Source organism: Oryctolagus cuniculus, chromosome 13 (genome assembly GCF_051225735.1).
Source record: "Oryctolagus cuniculus isolate XC-2025 breed Fujian yellow rabbit chromosome 13, ASM5122573v1, whole genome shotgun sequence".
NCBI classification, from domain to species: Eukaryota; Metazoa; Chordata; class Mammalia; order Lagomorpha; family Leporidae; genus Oryctolagus; species Oryctolagus cuniculus.
In genome coordinates this window covers 47,350,763-47,366,543 of record NC_142879.1, presented here as the reverse complement: position 1 = coordinate 47,366,543, position 15,781 = coordinate 47,350,763, and the positions used below count along the sequence as shown (strand labels likewise).

Genomic DNA, 15,781 nt, shown 5'->3' with positions numbered 1-15,781 from the left:
TATGCATACCACTATTGCTCAGTTTTGCTATTTAACTTAATTAAAAAAATGAAGAAAGGCTAAACTATTCACATTTCAGAAACATTTTTACAAGCAGGTCTTGTCATAGAGAGCACTCCATTATATTAGAAATCTGATTTTCTGGGCAATGCTGTTTTGTTACCTTAGAACTAATTAAATGCTCTCATACATATGATGTGTTGTAGAATTGGTTACTAATCCTGAGTTCTTCAGCAGTTAATTTCTATTGCTAAAGTTGTTTTCCTCTCTTTAGCCCATTTTCTTTCTCTTCTGAGCCTCTTCAGCCACCAAAGCACTCATGAAGTGCACAGAGGCCATGGCACTGTTTCTGGTCGCTCCACAGCTTCGAGGCAACATTGGTTGTAGTTTCTGGCTCGGTTAAGCCTCTCATTGGCAACAAAGTTATGTAGGAGAGAAGCTAATGTAGCTACTCATCTGATGGGTGTGGTTGACAGGAAGCACTAGAGATGCTCAGAAGAGGGTGAGCTCCCTTCCATCTGTATTTTGTATCCTACTGGTGCAAAAGATGATTAAACTAACTCTCAATGAAAATCACTTAGAGGGTATTTATCAATGTAATGAAACAGTGGGGGAACAAGAAGTGGACATGTAGCGGGAGAGATGGAAGGCCCAGCATTCTAGGGGGAGCTGGGAATGCGGCAGATATGTTGATGGACCACCCATGGATCAGTGACCCTCCAGGAACTCCAGAAGGAGGAAGGGGAGACTGGCTGTAGAGACCTGAGTGGTGTGCTGAAGAAGCTGGGCTTCATCACTGGCTGTGGAGATCTGCAGGTTCTTGGGGGTGGGGCGGGATGGAAAGAAGGTGATTTGCTGAAAATCATGTTCCAGGTTGGGGGATCAGATGGTTAATGGATTGCACTGGGGAAGATTTGAAGTTAGGGAGCCAAGTTAGGAAATATTCACTGTATTAAAAGCATGTGATTATCAACAGATACTCACAGGGCGGGAGGGAAGGGAGAGAGGACTCTGAAGGAGGTGCATTTTGAAGAGTGATATGTATGAATAGAAAAGGTGGCCATGGAATTCCTCTCCGAGTTGCTCATAATTAGCAAACCAGTGAGAAGGGGCACTTGGGCAACGTGTCTGGATGCTTTGCTCCATTGCAAATATACTACCATTTTAAAAAAAAAGTGTAGATTATATAAATAGAGGAAGAGAGTGTGCCCATTGATGGTTTACTCCCCAAATGGCTGCAGTGGCTAAAGCCAGAAGCCAAGAACTCAGTCCAGGTCTCGCACAAAGATGGTAGGAAACTGAGTACCAAGTCATCATTGCTGCCTCCCAGGGTTACACTAGCAGAAAACTGGATTCAGGAGCTGGAACTGGGGATCTGGATTCAGGCACTCCAGTGTGGGACACAGGCTGGGCTAATGTCCACCTTGAGAACAATGCTATTTTTTTTTGCTTGTTTTTACTGAAATTGTGTGTTTATTTGATTTGTGTTGGCAGGGAGGGGTTGTCTACTACAGATTGTGGCAACTTCCTACCCGAGCCCAGCCCTTCCCGCCCACCCCCTACCACTCCCAGGCAGTGCCACGGGGGAGAGGCAGAAGTGTAGAGTGAGGGATTGAGGGTGTGCCTTTGAGATTGTAGCTGGGGTTGCTGTCAGGGCTGCGGTCAGAGGAGGCAGGGACCTGTCCTGCCATTGTCCCTGTGATCCCAGAGCAGTGAATGCTTGAAGGAACAAAGGAGTGAGTGGGTGAATGAATGACTTCAGGATCAGGCATTGATGAAACGTTTGATGGTTATTCAAGAGGAAATGACTTCAAGCAGATGGGCAAATTCAGGAGAACGCCAGAGTATTGCCCAGGCTTTCTAGAATCCTGCTCAATTACAGTGTCAAAAGGTGGAGTTTTGGAAACAAAATGTTTATGATTCGTGGAGAAGTAACACACATTTTATAGATTATATAGAATGAGGTGTTTTCCAGTTTGAACATTTGTTTCTCACAGTGACCAGGGCGGTGATTGATTGCACACACATTTCAAAATGTGTTCTGGAGGGTTGTGGAGAGAGAGAGAGAGCAGAGAAAATCCCCACACAAACAGCACTTACTTAGTTACTCGGCAGTCACCAAGTAGGGGTTGGGGCTGCTTTTTACATTTGTTTAGCTTTGCCATTAATCTTGATATTAAAGAATATCAAAAAAGGCCCTGTAAAACTTTCTGGGTTTTTTGGCAAACAACATGATCCTTCTGAGACGGTAACTGATGCAGTTTAGCTTGACTGGAAAAGCTGGCCATTGTACAGTCTAACTCTGCCGCAAGCCAGTGGAATGAGAAGGCAAGAGGGAGGGCTTAGGAGACAGTTCACTTGGTTTCAATTTGTCTCTACCACCTAATATCTGTGGCTGTGCACAGGTTATTTAAACTCTCCTTTTCTTTGCTTTAAAATGCCGATTTTCTCTCTCTCTGAAGGTTACTGTGAGGTCGGTGATGTGTTTTGAACCAGCAGTCCTGGAACAGGTCTTGGCCCATGGGTGGCACCCAGCAGTGGTAACTGCGTTCCTGTTCTCAGGATGCTGGTCTGCATTTTCCACCTGACCCTGACGGCTGCTGCACGTAGGCAGCTGTGCCCCCTTATTTGGGGGCTGGGGTGAGGTATGTGGGTAAGGGAGCCTTCTGGGCATAGTGACCTCTGTGGTCAGCTGGCTTTGCCTTTTGGGGAAAAGGCCCTCCCTTCAAATCTGCAGTGGGAGAACTGTGCTACTGGGTATCACCCACTACTTACAGCATGTTTTGGTGTTTCTGGTGCTATCATTCCCCAAGTTAAAAAAGAAAAGTTTGTTAAGGTTTGGTGAAAACTGGATTTACCGACAGTGAAATGACATCTACAATAACTTGGGATGATTAAATAATGTTTTCACTTGTTATGGGCCAGCAATGTCTTGAGGGCTTGAAGAATGAAACTGGAGTCACAGGAGAGATCACCAGACCGGAGGGTGGCCAGGCAGCTGCTTCTCAGGACCCGCCTTCGTCATCGCTTCCGATGAAGGAGTAACTGCCTACGGTTCTGCAAGTGCTTAGTGAGTGGGATTTTAAGGAAGCAGTGAGAGAAATAAAAACGAGTGAATTTAGTTTTTAAATCCCTGAAACTTGAGGAAAATCATAAGGCATTATAAATATAAGGTACCTTAGCTTCTCCTGGTGACCTAAGCCGCATGTAAGGTTTAGAATCATACTGTTACACACCAAAGGATGCTCACGCTCAGAGACATTCCGAGTGGCAAATCTCGGTTTTGTGAGAGGACATTGCCTTTTTGGCGTATTTTATGTGAAGTCGATGAGGTTGAGCAGGAAATTGCTTTCGCAGGCTGGCCATTTCCTACTAACCCGAAAGCTTTGGGTCATGATGATGTATCACATGATGGTGGCACAGTCATTGATTTTGTGGCAGTCCCTGTAAAAAGCATGTGGGAGCTCCAGCCTTCCATGGTTCGCAGTGAATATGGGTGACCCAGAGCCCCCATGAGTGTTGTTGGAGTTATGAGCCCCAGCTCACTGCTCTCTGCACCGTGCCGGGGGAGATTAGTAGGGGAGAGGAATCTGGCCTTGGAAACGGGACTGCTCGCTTTGTAAGATTAAAAATGGAAGCACGGATTTTTTTTAATCAACTGAAAAGGAGAAAGAATTAGTACCACAAGAGGCAAGCTGGTTGAAACAGCAGTAAGAATTGCTGCTCACAGCATCTAGCTCACAGCTAGCCTTCTGCACTCAGAAATAATTCTTTCCAAACCGGGCTGCATTTGCAGAGAGCATTGAAACAGCGGTGTCAGCTTCAGAACGTGTGAAAACCACTCAAGAATAAACCGTCATTGTCAGTTTTAGAAAAAAAAAATCAAGGATGTTTTGATGTGTTGGAGTTATTAGCAACAATTGACAGAATCACAGGACAGACAAGACAGGAGTCTGTTTCGTGTGTGGGCAGCCTCCTTTCTGCCTGGCCGATAGGCCTGTCTGCTTTGTTGCCAGAGAGCTGCCCACTGGTGGTCCTGGGGTGGGAGACGACAGAACCACACCTGGGGAATCCTTTCTATTTAGGCCCTGCTCCAGTGCAGGAGCACTTCCTTGTAGCTTTAATTGTGTACACCAACCACACCTGTTGTCACATGCCCATTGTCTCTCTGGCAGGGAGGCTGGGCAGCCGCCTGCACACCAGATGCAGTTACCAAGCCATGGGCTTCCCAAGAAGGGCACTTGCTGAGGGACTGCGAGCGTCATCTGTTAGGATGGGTGCATCGCGTGTCAGGTCCGTCAGCCCTGGCTTCCTGTTCTCTCTCTTACTGGGAGGGGCTGGGCAGGGTTCGGAGAGCCATGCCCATTTCTTTTCAGGCTCATTTCCTTTTTTTTTTTTTTCAAAGTATTTAGAAGTTTTTATACTGGAGAAATCATCAAACAAGTACACCCGCATTTTTGCTTTTTATCAGGGTCAGTCAATTTTGATCGAATGTAACATAATGTAGGTGACATGGCCTGGCACACAAGGAGAAATGCTCCATCTAGTATTTTTTAGAAGGTTTTTATTTAATGAATACAAATTTCATAGGTACAGCTTTTGGAAATATAGTATTTCTTCCCCTCATCCTACCCTCCCACCCCCACTGCCATCCTACCTCCCACACCCTCTCCCATTCCATTCTTCATTAAGATCGTTTTTAATTGATTTTATATACAGAAGACCAATGCTATACTAAGTAGAGATTTCAACAGTTGACACCCACACAGACATACAAGTGTAAAGTACTGTTTGAAGACAAGTTTTCCCGTTAATTCTCATAGTACACCTCATTAAGGACAGAGGTCCAACACAGGGAGTAAGTGCACAGTGACTCCTGTTGTTGATTTAACAATTAACACTCTTATTTTTTATGTCAGTGACCACCGAAGGCTCTTGACGTGAGCTGCCAAGGCTAAGAAAGCCTTTTGAGTCCACAAACTCAGGCTAATTTCCCTTTTGCGTTTGCCCTGTCCTGACTTTCAGTCTTTGCATCAAAGACAAGGGGCTCCTGATGTCCTCACTGTCTTCTCTGACCCACGATGAGTGTCTGTGGTTGGCATCCAGGAGAGAATGCCGCTTGCTGTGGTTGCATGTACGAGGTAACTTGGTTTAACAGTTTCTTTTTAAAAGATTGATTTATTTGTTTGAAAGGCAGAGTTACAGAGGCAGGATTCACTCCCCAAACGACCACAACAGCTGGGAGCCAGGAGCTTCCTTCAGGTCTTCCATGTGGGAGCAGGGCTGCAAGGACTTGGGCCATCCTCTGCTGCTTTTCCAGGCCATGACAGGGAGCTGGATCAGAAGTGGAGCAGCTGGGACTCAAATCGGTGCTCGTGTGGGCTGATGGTGCTGCAGGCAGCAGCTTAACCCACTGTGCCACAATGCTGGTCCCAGTTTAGAAGTTTAACAGTGGGCTTCTTAGATGATGGCCGATGAAGTGAATTATCATTTAGTCTGAAATTTGAAGGCAAAAGGACATTGAATTTGTTATACTTGAATCAGTTACTGCAGTGATTGGTGAAGCTTCAATATATGTTGCAGATGCAGTTTTACTCTTTCTGGATCTGTAGACTAAAACTCACTGAAGGATCCTGGAGATGCCATCCCTGTACTCTAGCTTCCCTTATGTGGAATCACTTTCAAAGTCAAATACATTTTGTTCAATAAATTGACTACACATGGAAGGTCTAAAGAGAGCAATTAAGTATGACATGAAATAAATGTGTGACAAGGTATATTCCATTTAGGTCAGTGTAATTAAAAAGGTGAGAAAACAAGATTTCGCTGGCTGGGCTGAAAGTTAAAGTGATTGAGAAAAATCGCTTTGCACATTCTGAGGTTGGTAATGGGAGATAGGGTAATGTGTATTGTGTTTGCTCATGAGATGGTTCTGTTGTGAGGTGCTACAGTTGTTTATGTTGGCTCATTTGGCATTGTGCATGTCGGGCTAATCTTTGTGCATACTATAAGTTGCCACTGGGTACAGTGGATGATATGTGGCTGAGGCCTGTTAAACCTTGGTAAACCAATATATTTTATTGTTTAAGGAGTTCATTGGTATGGCAGTGGCCTGGATTCGGGCGTGGGTGCCACTTGTGGTTGGTTGCAGCATGTCTGCCTTTTCTTCTCCTTCCCCTTTTAGCATGGCATGCCCACACCTTTGTCCTCTGTTAGAGGAGATGCTGTTGCCCTGCTCACGTTGGGCATGGCCCTGGGTCTCCTGCCAGCCCGTGGACCCTGCACAGTGGTGATGCCAGTGGAGGTGCTTCTGTGGCTTTGGCCTCACTTCTGGTGCTGCCGCTATCCACTGTGAGGACGTGTTCTGAGTATCTGCTGGTCTGAGAGCCTGTGGAGACATGCAGAGCAGAAAAGAACTCACCCTAAAACCCATAACCAAATGGACTCTGATGGTTGACTTGCAGACTCAGGAGCAAGAAACATAAATGTGGATTATTCTGAGTTACTAGTCTTTGGATAGCTTGTTGCATAGCATAATTGTGGGAATAGCTGTACACGTGCATACCCTGCCCTTGTAAGATTTTCATTTGTATCAACAAGTTCCTCTTATATTCAGATCCTTAGTCCATCCTACTAAGAAGTCAGTGTCATTCATAACTTACTGGTTTCCTTTGGCTGCAATTCAGTGATGTCTTCTGTTGGCAAAAATTTCATGACCAGAACTTCAGTGAGTATATATTCTTAAATATTGCTATACTTAGATACTCCAATTTAATTGTGTTTACCTTGCATATCCTAAGACTTTCTGTGGACCTTTTGGAGTGTTCTAAAAAGAAAATTTAAACGACTTTTTAAAATCCCATGAAAGAATTTATCATTGCAAAGGGCTACTTTAATTGTAGTTAGTTTAGGTAGAAAATAAATGTAGAAGAGGAGGATAGGTAGCTTAGGGAAAGTGGCTGAAGGTGAGAGCAGGAGGTTAGGTTTGTAGGCTAAGCAGCTGGGTGTGGGGAGCAACTCGGACTAGACTAAGTTACTGGAATTAAGACTTATTCTATGCATCTGCTCTCCCACAATATGGCGCTGGAAGAGGAGAAAACAACTTCTACACAGCTGCCTCCAGTTTGACCAATAAACTGCAGGAGCTGCTCCTGATTGGAGGAGAGCAGCGTGCTCGGCGTGTGGGTAGCAGAGTTGGGATTGGTGGAAGAGGACTATAAAGGAGGAGAGAGACAACATGCACTAGGAACATCCGGATAACATCTGAGCAGCCCCCGAGAGAGCTGGCTGGTGGTGTGCCACTCCCCCGCGGAAGTGGGGAAAGTGGCAGGGGGAGCCGCCCCTCCACGGAGGTGGAAGGGTCGGCAGCCAACCCGGGAAGAACCAGCAGCAAACCCGGGAAGGGCCGAGCAGACAAAAGAACAGCGCAGGGTCTAGTGTCGTTCCTCCGCGAAGAGGGGGAGCGACAGCTGGGGCTTTCGAAGTGCACCATGCCTGCATCAGCAAGGGCCTTGGTAAATCTGCTGATGGGAGGTCATGCTCCTGCTGCTCACATGGGCTACTGCCCGGGGCCCCGCCAGCCTGGAGCCCAGGAGCCTTTGTGGGCTCTATCAGGAAGAGATTTCCGTGGTGCCTGCTTCCTCACCATCTCTTCTGAATTAAAGACTTATGGATGCATCCAGGTGGTGGTGCCTAGGTCACGTGCCTGTCGTCTAGCTGCAAGGAAGACTGAGAAAGTGAGTTTAAAGCTTCTGCACTGAGAGGAAGCAAGACTTAAAATGTGCAGAATTTACAAAACTTAGGGCGGGTGTTCAAAAGATAGTAGATTATCATAAAGCATGAAAACTATCTACTTAGTCCCTAATATCTATCTCAGAGCCAGCATTTGTTTACTTATTAGTATAATAACTCTTTAAAAGTAAAAATGAAAATGCTGTATCCACTTGCTTTTAAAAAGATGATTATTCATGTAAAACAAATAAGCACCCTAACAGACCCTCCGGTCTTACAGGCATAGATTTGTCACCTGGGCAGGGCGCTTTGTTTAAAATATCCCCCAAAACCAAGCAATAAGTAAATTTTTCTCCTGTGCACCAAAATCATTTACACAAAGTTTGTGATAATAAGTTGGCTAAGTGTATTTATCAGTTTCATCATATGGTGGTGATCACATCACAAAGTTAAAAAAAATCTCAAACTTTAGAACCTCCTATTTATAGACAGTTCCACTTAATTCATCCTTCTTCTTTTTCATCAAACTAGTAGCACCGTTTGATTCCTTCAGGGCTTGGCAGTCATAAATCTACCTCTAAAATTCTCCCATACAAATTCTTTATGTAGTCAGAGGCTCAATTCCCCATTTAGGTAATAGGAATGAAGTCTAGAACATTTCATTTACTGCAGAGCAAATTGTTAAATGAACCAGTGTGGAAATATCCCATACCCCTTGATAGGTTTTGTGTATTAAATTATAGCCCCTGTGTCCCTGTAGAGAGAAGCTGTCAAACACCAGAGTTTGTGTTAGGGATGCTAATTTGTTGTATGGAGCAGAGCTTAATTGATGGACAGCATGCTTGGGACATGCAAAGCAGAATGCCCAGGTTTATGGACCATGCAGGGGGCAGCTGATCAGAAAAGCAGAGGCGACATGGGTGATCTGAAAGCCAGGGTTTGTGAACTGGACGTTAAGTGGCAGGTATTGTCTCTGACCGGAGATTGGTGAGCTAGTCACACTGGGGATGAGGTAGAAAGAAAGTTGTCATTTTGCTAGGCTAAACTAACCCAAACTGCATGTGGTGAGTGATTCTAATTCGCACGAATTCTCTATCTACAGAATGTCAGTGCTCTGAGATTTCTTTGGCCTGAAGTTCAGTGCCTTGGTCAATTTGGGCTGCTGCAGGCTTAAACAAGCATTTTAATCTCAGGGTTCTACAGTCTGAGAAGACCAAGGGGCCTACAGGCCTGGTGTCTGCCAAGGGCCCTCTTTGCAGTGTGTGGGTGGCCAGCTTCTCCCTGGATCCTCATGTGGTAGAGAGGGAGTGAGTGTTAGCGCTCTGGGCTTTGCTTACAGGGACACTGCTCCATTCACGAAGCTCCACTCTCAAGATCTAATTGACTGCCAGAGGCTGTCACCCACAGACACCATCACATCCGGGATTTGACTTGAACAGGAATTTTGGAAGGACACATTCAGTTCATAGCAGTCCCTAGGCAGGAATTTTTAACTGTTTGTGTACCATGGCCTCCTTTGGCAGTTTGATGAAGTTTTTTGGCTCACTTTAGAAAAAGTGTTTTCAGTTGCATAAAATACAGTGAATCACATGACAGTGAATTATATTAAAATAGTTAACCAAATATTAGAAATGAATTTCTAATAAAAGAATAGATGGCTTCTTTATTAAAATGCTAAGTACCATAATAACAAAGTAATGATGGGTATAAATGATACAATAAGATACCTGTGACAACTCTAATGTGATATGAAAATATGATTTTTTATCAAAAATTTTTTTGTCACAGGTTCTGCTAATACCGCATTAATAACTGGCAGAAATGCTCTGTTGCAGTTAGAAGTGAGTAAAAAGAAGGATTTTTTTCCCCATCTAAATTCACCGACTCCCTGAATCCTCTGCACAGCCTCTTGCCTCTCCCCCATTGCCTCTGCAGCCCTCAGATGGAGACCCCGCCTCTGCCGTCACCAGCTGTTCACTGATGGACAGTCATCCATGGACCGGAAACCCCTCCCCAGTCAAGTGTTCCTTTGCTGGGCCTACTGCTCCGTTCCCTTGATCAGTTTGTCTGCCCTGTGCCAGTTCCTTGCTATGGTTTTTAATATTCTGGTTATCCAGAAATGCCAGCAATCTCCCCTCCCTCACCTTCTCATATTTCAGGAATTTGTGGCTTCTTTGTTTCTCCATATTTGTTGTGAAATTCTAAAAACGAACCCATTGGGATTTTGATTTGAGTTACACTGAATACAAATGTAAATTTCAGGAAGCATCCACATATTTACTGAGTTTTCTAGGCCGTGGAGGTGGTGGATCATCTTCATGGGTGTCTGTAGTTTTCACATACTGCCCAGGAAGATGAAAACCCGTTCTAAGTGATCATCTTTGGAAAGTCTTTCCTACAAAAACAAAAAACAAAACCTGAAATTAATAGTGATGAAGCATATTTTTAAACTACGTAAGTTGGGGCAAATAGTGGTTTTGAGAAGGCCTTTGTTGCCTTAAGAAGCAGTGATTATAATGCCGGTACCTCCCAAGAGCACATGCCTACTGTCCATGTGTATTAGAGTCACCACTGCTTGAAAATTGACCATCAAACTGATTCACTTATTCATTCAGCAAATATTTCTTGCATGCCTAATATATCCCAGACATTTCTCTAGCTGCTGAGATGCAGCCAATCAACGGGCGTGGTTCTCAAGGAGAGACATTCATCTCCATTAAAGTGCCTCTGAGAGGAGCAGGTGTTGGCTGCAGTAGTTAAGATGCTCACAGGGACACCTGCATCCCATTTCAGACTGACCGGGTTCAAGTCCTGTCTCCACTTCCAATCCCAGCTTCCTGCTAATACATACCCTGGCATGCAGCAGGTGCTGGCCTAAGTAGTTAGTTTGCTGTCACCCACCTGGGAGACCAGGATTCAGCTCTGGACTGGCCCTGGCCTGGCCCAGTGTAGTCTGTGCGGACATTTGAGGAATAAACCAGCAGATGGAAGGTCTTTCTCCGCATGTCTGTGGCTGTTTCTCTATTTCTCCCCATCTCTCTGCCTTTCAAATAAAATGAAATAAAAAAAATGCTTCTGAGCAGTTAATGACTGAGAATTACCCTTGAACTTTAGTCACATGAAACTCATGGGTAGTTTCTGGGATGTGGTGGATGATGAAAGTCTGCTTGCAACGTGGTCATGACCTAGTCATAGAAGATAAGTCTTGGGACCAGCACTGTGGCGTAGTGGGTAAAACCACTGCCTGCATTTGCCTGCATCTCATATGGGTGCAGTTCAGGTCCTGGCTGTTCCACTTCTGATCCAGCTCTCTGCTATGGCCTGGGAAAACAGTGGAAGCTGGCCTAAGTGCTTGGGCCCCTGCACCCATGTGGGAGACCCAAAACAAGCTCCTGGCTCCTGGCTTTGGATCCAGAGAGGTCCAGTCATTGTGGCCACCTGGGGAGTGAACCAGCAGACGGAAGACCCCCCCCCCCGCCTCTCTGTAACTGTTCTTTTCAAATAAATAAAATAAATCTTTTAAAAAAAGAGAGAAGTCTAACAGTGAATGTAGACCACTATTCGATGAGATCTTGCTGTCAAGAGCAGCAGAAAAATAGATTGCGAGGTAACATTGTATGTTACATCCTAATGGTAATGGCCCAGTGGAGAAGGCATTATTGATGGCATGCAGAGCGTGGTTGATTTTTGGAGCAAAGTCCTTGATGGGCGAGGAGTGACAGGACTCAGTGCACAGGGGGAGAGGTTGGCCTTAGCCAAGAGCCAGGACAGTTCATTCTGTTGGACTAGAGAGGACTGGAAGATTTTTTTTGTTTTTGTTCTTGGTAGAAAAATGATGAAGCTTCCTTTTGAGTGGGCTTATTTCCACGATGAAATAAAAATTAGAGTTATCAATTAGAAATGAGTCAGGGAGCAGGTGTGGAATATTGAGTAGGCATGATAGTGTGGAAATAGTTTTTTCTGAGGAATGGGAAAGTGATGAATGGGGGTGGGATGGGGAACAAATTGTGGCAGCTACCAAACCAGGGCTGAGGGCTCAGGTGAATTAATAACTTAAACTGAGATAGCCTAGCTGTGTGTTTTTCTCTACCACACTGCCACACTGGGTCTTTTGCTTGCAATGCAGCGTAGGCAGAGAGCTGGGTTTTACCATGTTGGGGGTGGGCTAAGAGAGTTCAGCAGGAGGAGAGAGGGATGAAAGGTTTGAGGGTGGTTGCAAGGAAGTGATCCTGATGACAGACGAGGAGGCTGAGTTACAATGGAGGTGTAGTGTGGGACAACATGCAGTAGAAATGGTCAGTGGATTGGAAGTCTTGGTGAGTTCAGGAAATAGTTGGAATTAAAGTATCAAGGAATGAGTTGACAAATAAGAGGTGCCGGCCATAGATTGGGAGGCTTTACAAAGATTGAGACGTGGCTCAGCTGTTGACCACATGCTCTAGGCTGTGGCTTGGGCGGTGGGAGGCTGAGCTGAGTGGAGGACAGAGCCTTTAGCGAGAGCTGGTCAGGGATGGAGGAACCAGCATGGAGAATGCATGGTGTCGTCATGTCGTGATCACTAAGAATGCTGAGAGTGGTAGAGTGGAGGAGTGAGCCAGAGTTGGATGAGGGTGTGTGACGTGGGGGTGAGGTGGTACAGCAGCAGGTGCCCTGCAGGAGCTGGGAGGACAGAGCAGCAGCGGGCAGTCCTGGGGATGCACAGCCTAGCCTTCCATCACCCGGGTAGGGCTGCAGGAAACCATGTCCTTAGGAACAGCCACGGTTGGGTTAGAATGAGTGTTATACATGAATGTTTTGTAAAAAATTGAATGGTAGCATGAGGAAACAATGATCTTGTTCATAATTTTAACAATATAAAGATCTTGTAAATAAACTTCAAAATGTTCATGGAAAATGTGTATTATGAAAAAGTATGCATGGATTTCAGAATTTTTTGCATTAAAATCAACTTCTCTTTTAATTCAAATTTTCCCACCAACTTTTTGAGGTCCCACATGTTTATGATTACAGCAACATGGTGTATGCTGTCTTATACAAAGTTTACTGATTTTTATTTGTCATCATTGAAATATAGAATCAGGAATAAAATTTACTTATTTCTTGATCTGTGAAGCAGCTATAGAGAGGAAGAGCTATCTGCTGATTTACTCCCCAAATGCCCACAATGGCCACAGGCCAGGTGCTGAAGCTTGGAGCTGGGAACTCAGTTGAGATGGCAGGGATCCAACCAATAGAGCCATCATTGCTGCCTCCCAGGGTCTGCAGGAAGCTGAAGTCAGGAGCTGGAGATGAATATTAAATCCAGGCATTCTTATGTGAGACATGGCCATCTTAGCTGGTAGCTCAAATACTTGTCCCAGGAGTGAATTCTTAAACAAATAACAATGCTTTGAACATGTTAATTAGGACTCCAGAAATAGTAAATAAATAATATCTTTTATTTAGATGGAAGGATAGGTTGTTAACAGTTTCCTATATTTAAATGAGATATAAATAAATTCTTGTAAATATAAGGTAGACACTAAAATTTATTATTCTGCTTCTTGATTTTAGTGTTTGGAAAAAGTATGTTTTTACATTTCTAGGCTCAGTTATTTCATTTTAAATATTAAAGTAAAATTTGGTTAAGATATTGGTTTAGGATATATCATGGAAACTGACACTCAAGAGAAAGCAAGGTTCAGATTAATTTATCTAAATACATGAAATGGGATTAGTTTGACTTGATGTTCATTATGACTTAATAGATCCTACTTTGTTTCAAGAACCTATAAATTGTACATGTTTTGACATACTAAGATTAACTAGGGAACCATGGAATTTATCGTTGAAAGGGATTTTAGGTAACATTCAGTTAAGTCTACCTGAGCCATTGTCATATTAAGGCTAGACCTGTGGCAGGGGCAGCAAGCCTTGAGTGATGACTAGCTGGGCTGGTTGCAAAACTATCAAATTTGCTCAGTTCAGATATAACCCCAAAATACTTTGGGCATTTCGAAAGGGAGACAACAGAATTACTTTCTAAGGTCAATGAGATAGGTGACATTTCCATTACTGCTAGCCTTATTAAAATTTTTGTATTTGTTTTTGAGTAGGCTAATCTGCTTATTACAACAGCTGAGCCAGCCTTTGAACTGTTAGATTGCTTTGCATGAATTATATATGCGGTAGGATATTATATGGTTATGTTGTACTCACTTGGAAAAAAAATCACATTTGCACAGCTACATATGCATGAGAGCTTTGCAGGGGGACAGTAAATTACCCTGTGTCACTGCCTGGGATGGGCACCCTTCATTTAGCGCTTGGCCTGTGTGCTGATGTCGATCATTTACCCTGCAGAACAGGGTCCGTTCTCCATGCTCACAGTGCCAGCAAGTCTAGAATGTACCAATGTACATTGGAATATGTAGTTAAGCTTTTTATTGTTTGTGCAAATAATTTTATAGCAATAATAATGGAAATAAAGATCTGAAATCACCCAGAGGCCCATATTCTAAGAATCTAACACACCCACACTTGTATTTCCCTCTTAGTCCTTTTGTATATAGATGTAAGATTTTTGCTTTTTGACAATTTTAGTCACAGTTTACACATATCTTTTTTTTTTAAGATTTATTTATTTATTTGAAAGGCAGAGTTAGAGAGAGAGAGAGAGTGAGCAAGCTTCCATCTGCTAGTTCACTCCCCAAATGGCCGTAACAGCCAGGGCTGGGCCTGGCCAAGAGCTTATTTCTTTCCAGGTCTCCAACTTGGCCATCTTCCTCTGTTTTCCCTTACCATTAGCAGGGAACTGGATCAGAAGGGAGCAGCCAGGACTTGAACTGGCGTCCATATGGGATGCCGCCATTGCAGGCAACGGGTTAACCTATTGTGCCACAATGCTGGCCCTTACATATATTTTTTTATTCAGCACTATTCCCCACCCTGAATATTGTACTTTCAGCAAAGATGAGTGTTGGTAGATTGTGGAATACGTTTGAGGGGGTGGTATTTTCCTTTTCGTCAACTAGAAAAAAAATACTTTTTTGCTACGTAGAATTATTTCTGACTAACTGAAATGATTAGCAGAACTCAAGGAGAAAATGTTGCTTTTTTCCCCTGGCATTTAATTAGCAGCTTAGATTGAGATTTCATGGTAATAAACTTGATCCGTGTTCTGGTATTTTATGTGGCAATAATCGTATTAGAATGTCACAGACCCTGATTTTAAAAAGTACTTTTTGAGCAAAATTTTCTGTGGGTGGGGATGGAGTTTCTGGGATCCATTTGAGATTGAGGTCATTATAGAAATATGGAACATTTTCTTTAATGCACAAAATCAGGGTTAACTTCAGCATGGTAAGGAAGGGCTGCAGTGGGCAAGTGTTCGGGAAGGAATGAAAAGAGATTTTCCAGGGCTCCCTTGCTGTGATTTGGATGTGGTCTGAGAATGGCCCTCAGAGGTTCACATGCTGGGGGCTTGGTCTCCCATGTAGTGGTGCAGAGAAGGTAGAAAACCTTTAAGAGGTAGGCACGTGTGGATAGTCATGGGAGCGTGTTCTCAGAAGGGATTAATGTTGGCCTTGTGGACTGGATTAGTTTCCATGGGAATTAGTTCCCATGAGTGAGACTGGCAGCTCTCCTTGCTTCCCTCTTCTGCAAGAGCCATTTGCCTCTCCCTCTGACATACACTCCTGCCATTGATGCCATCTGCCGTGCTATGACCTAGCCAAAGGGTCCTCACCAGAACCCAACAGATGCCAGTGCCATGCACTTGAACCTCCTACCTGTAAGCTAAATAAATGCCTTTCATTTGCAAGTTGCCTAAAGCTTTAGGTGTTTTGGAATAGCAACATAAAACTGACTAGGAAAACTGACTAGGAAAATGAAGAGGTGACCGTAGTTGATGAAACACCTCCAATTCTTCCCTTTTCTAGCTTAAAACAAGCTCAGTTAAATGTTTTATAGGGTGAAAACTTCTCATTGTCAAAGCCTGATGAAACAGGGGGAGAAGTCTGACCTAGTGGTTAGGCTTCCAGTTAGGAAACTCGCATCCCGTACTGAGTGC

At 44.0% G+C, this 15,781-nt stretch overlaps 1 protein-coding gene and 1 long non-coding RNA gene across 3 annotated transcripts in view; both read left to right on the top strand.

Moving 5' to 3' along the window:
- Positions 1–15,781, top strand: part of NEBL (nebulette) — a 395,196-nt gene that overhangs the window by 176,140 nt on the left and 203,275 nt on the right. The gene's annotated exons all lie outside the window — the stretch shown is intronic.
- LOC149122580 (uncharacterized) lies at positions 7,200–10,770 on the top strand. Its single transcript, XR_016219320.1, has 3 exons — positions 7,200–7,736; positions 9,520–9,572; positions 9,667–10,770. It is a non-coding gene; the product is annotated as an uncharacterized LOC149122580 (long non-coding RNA).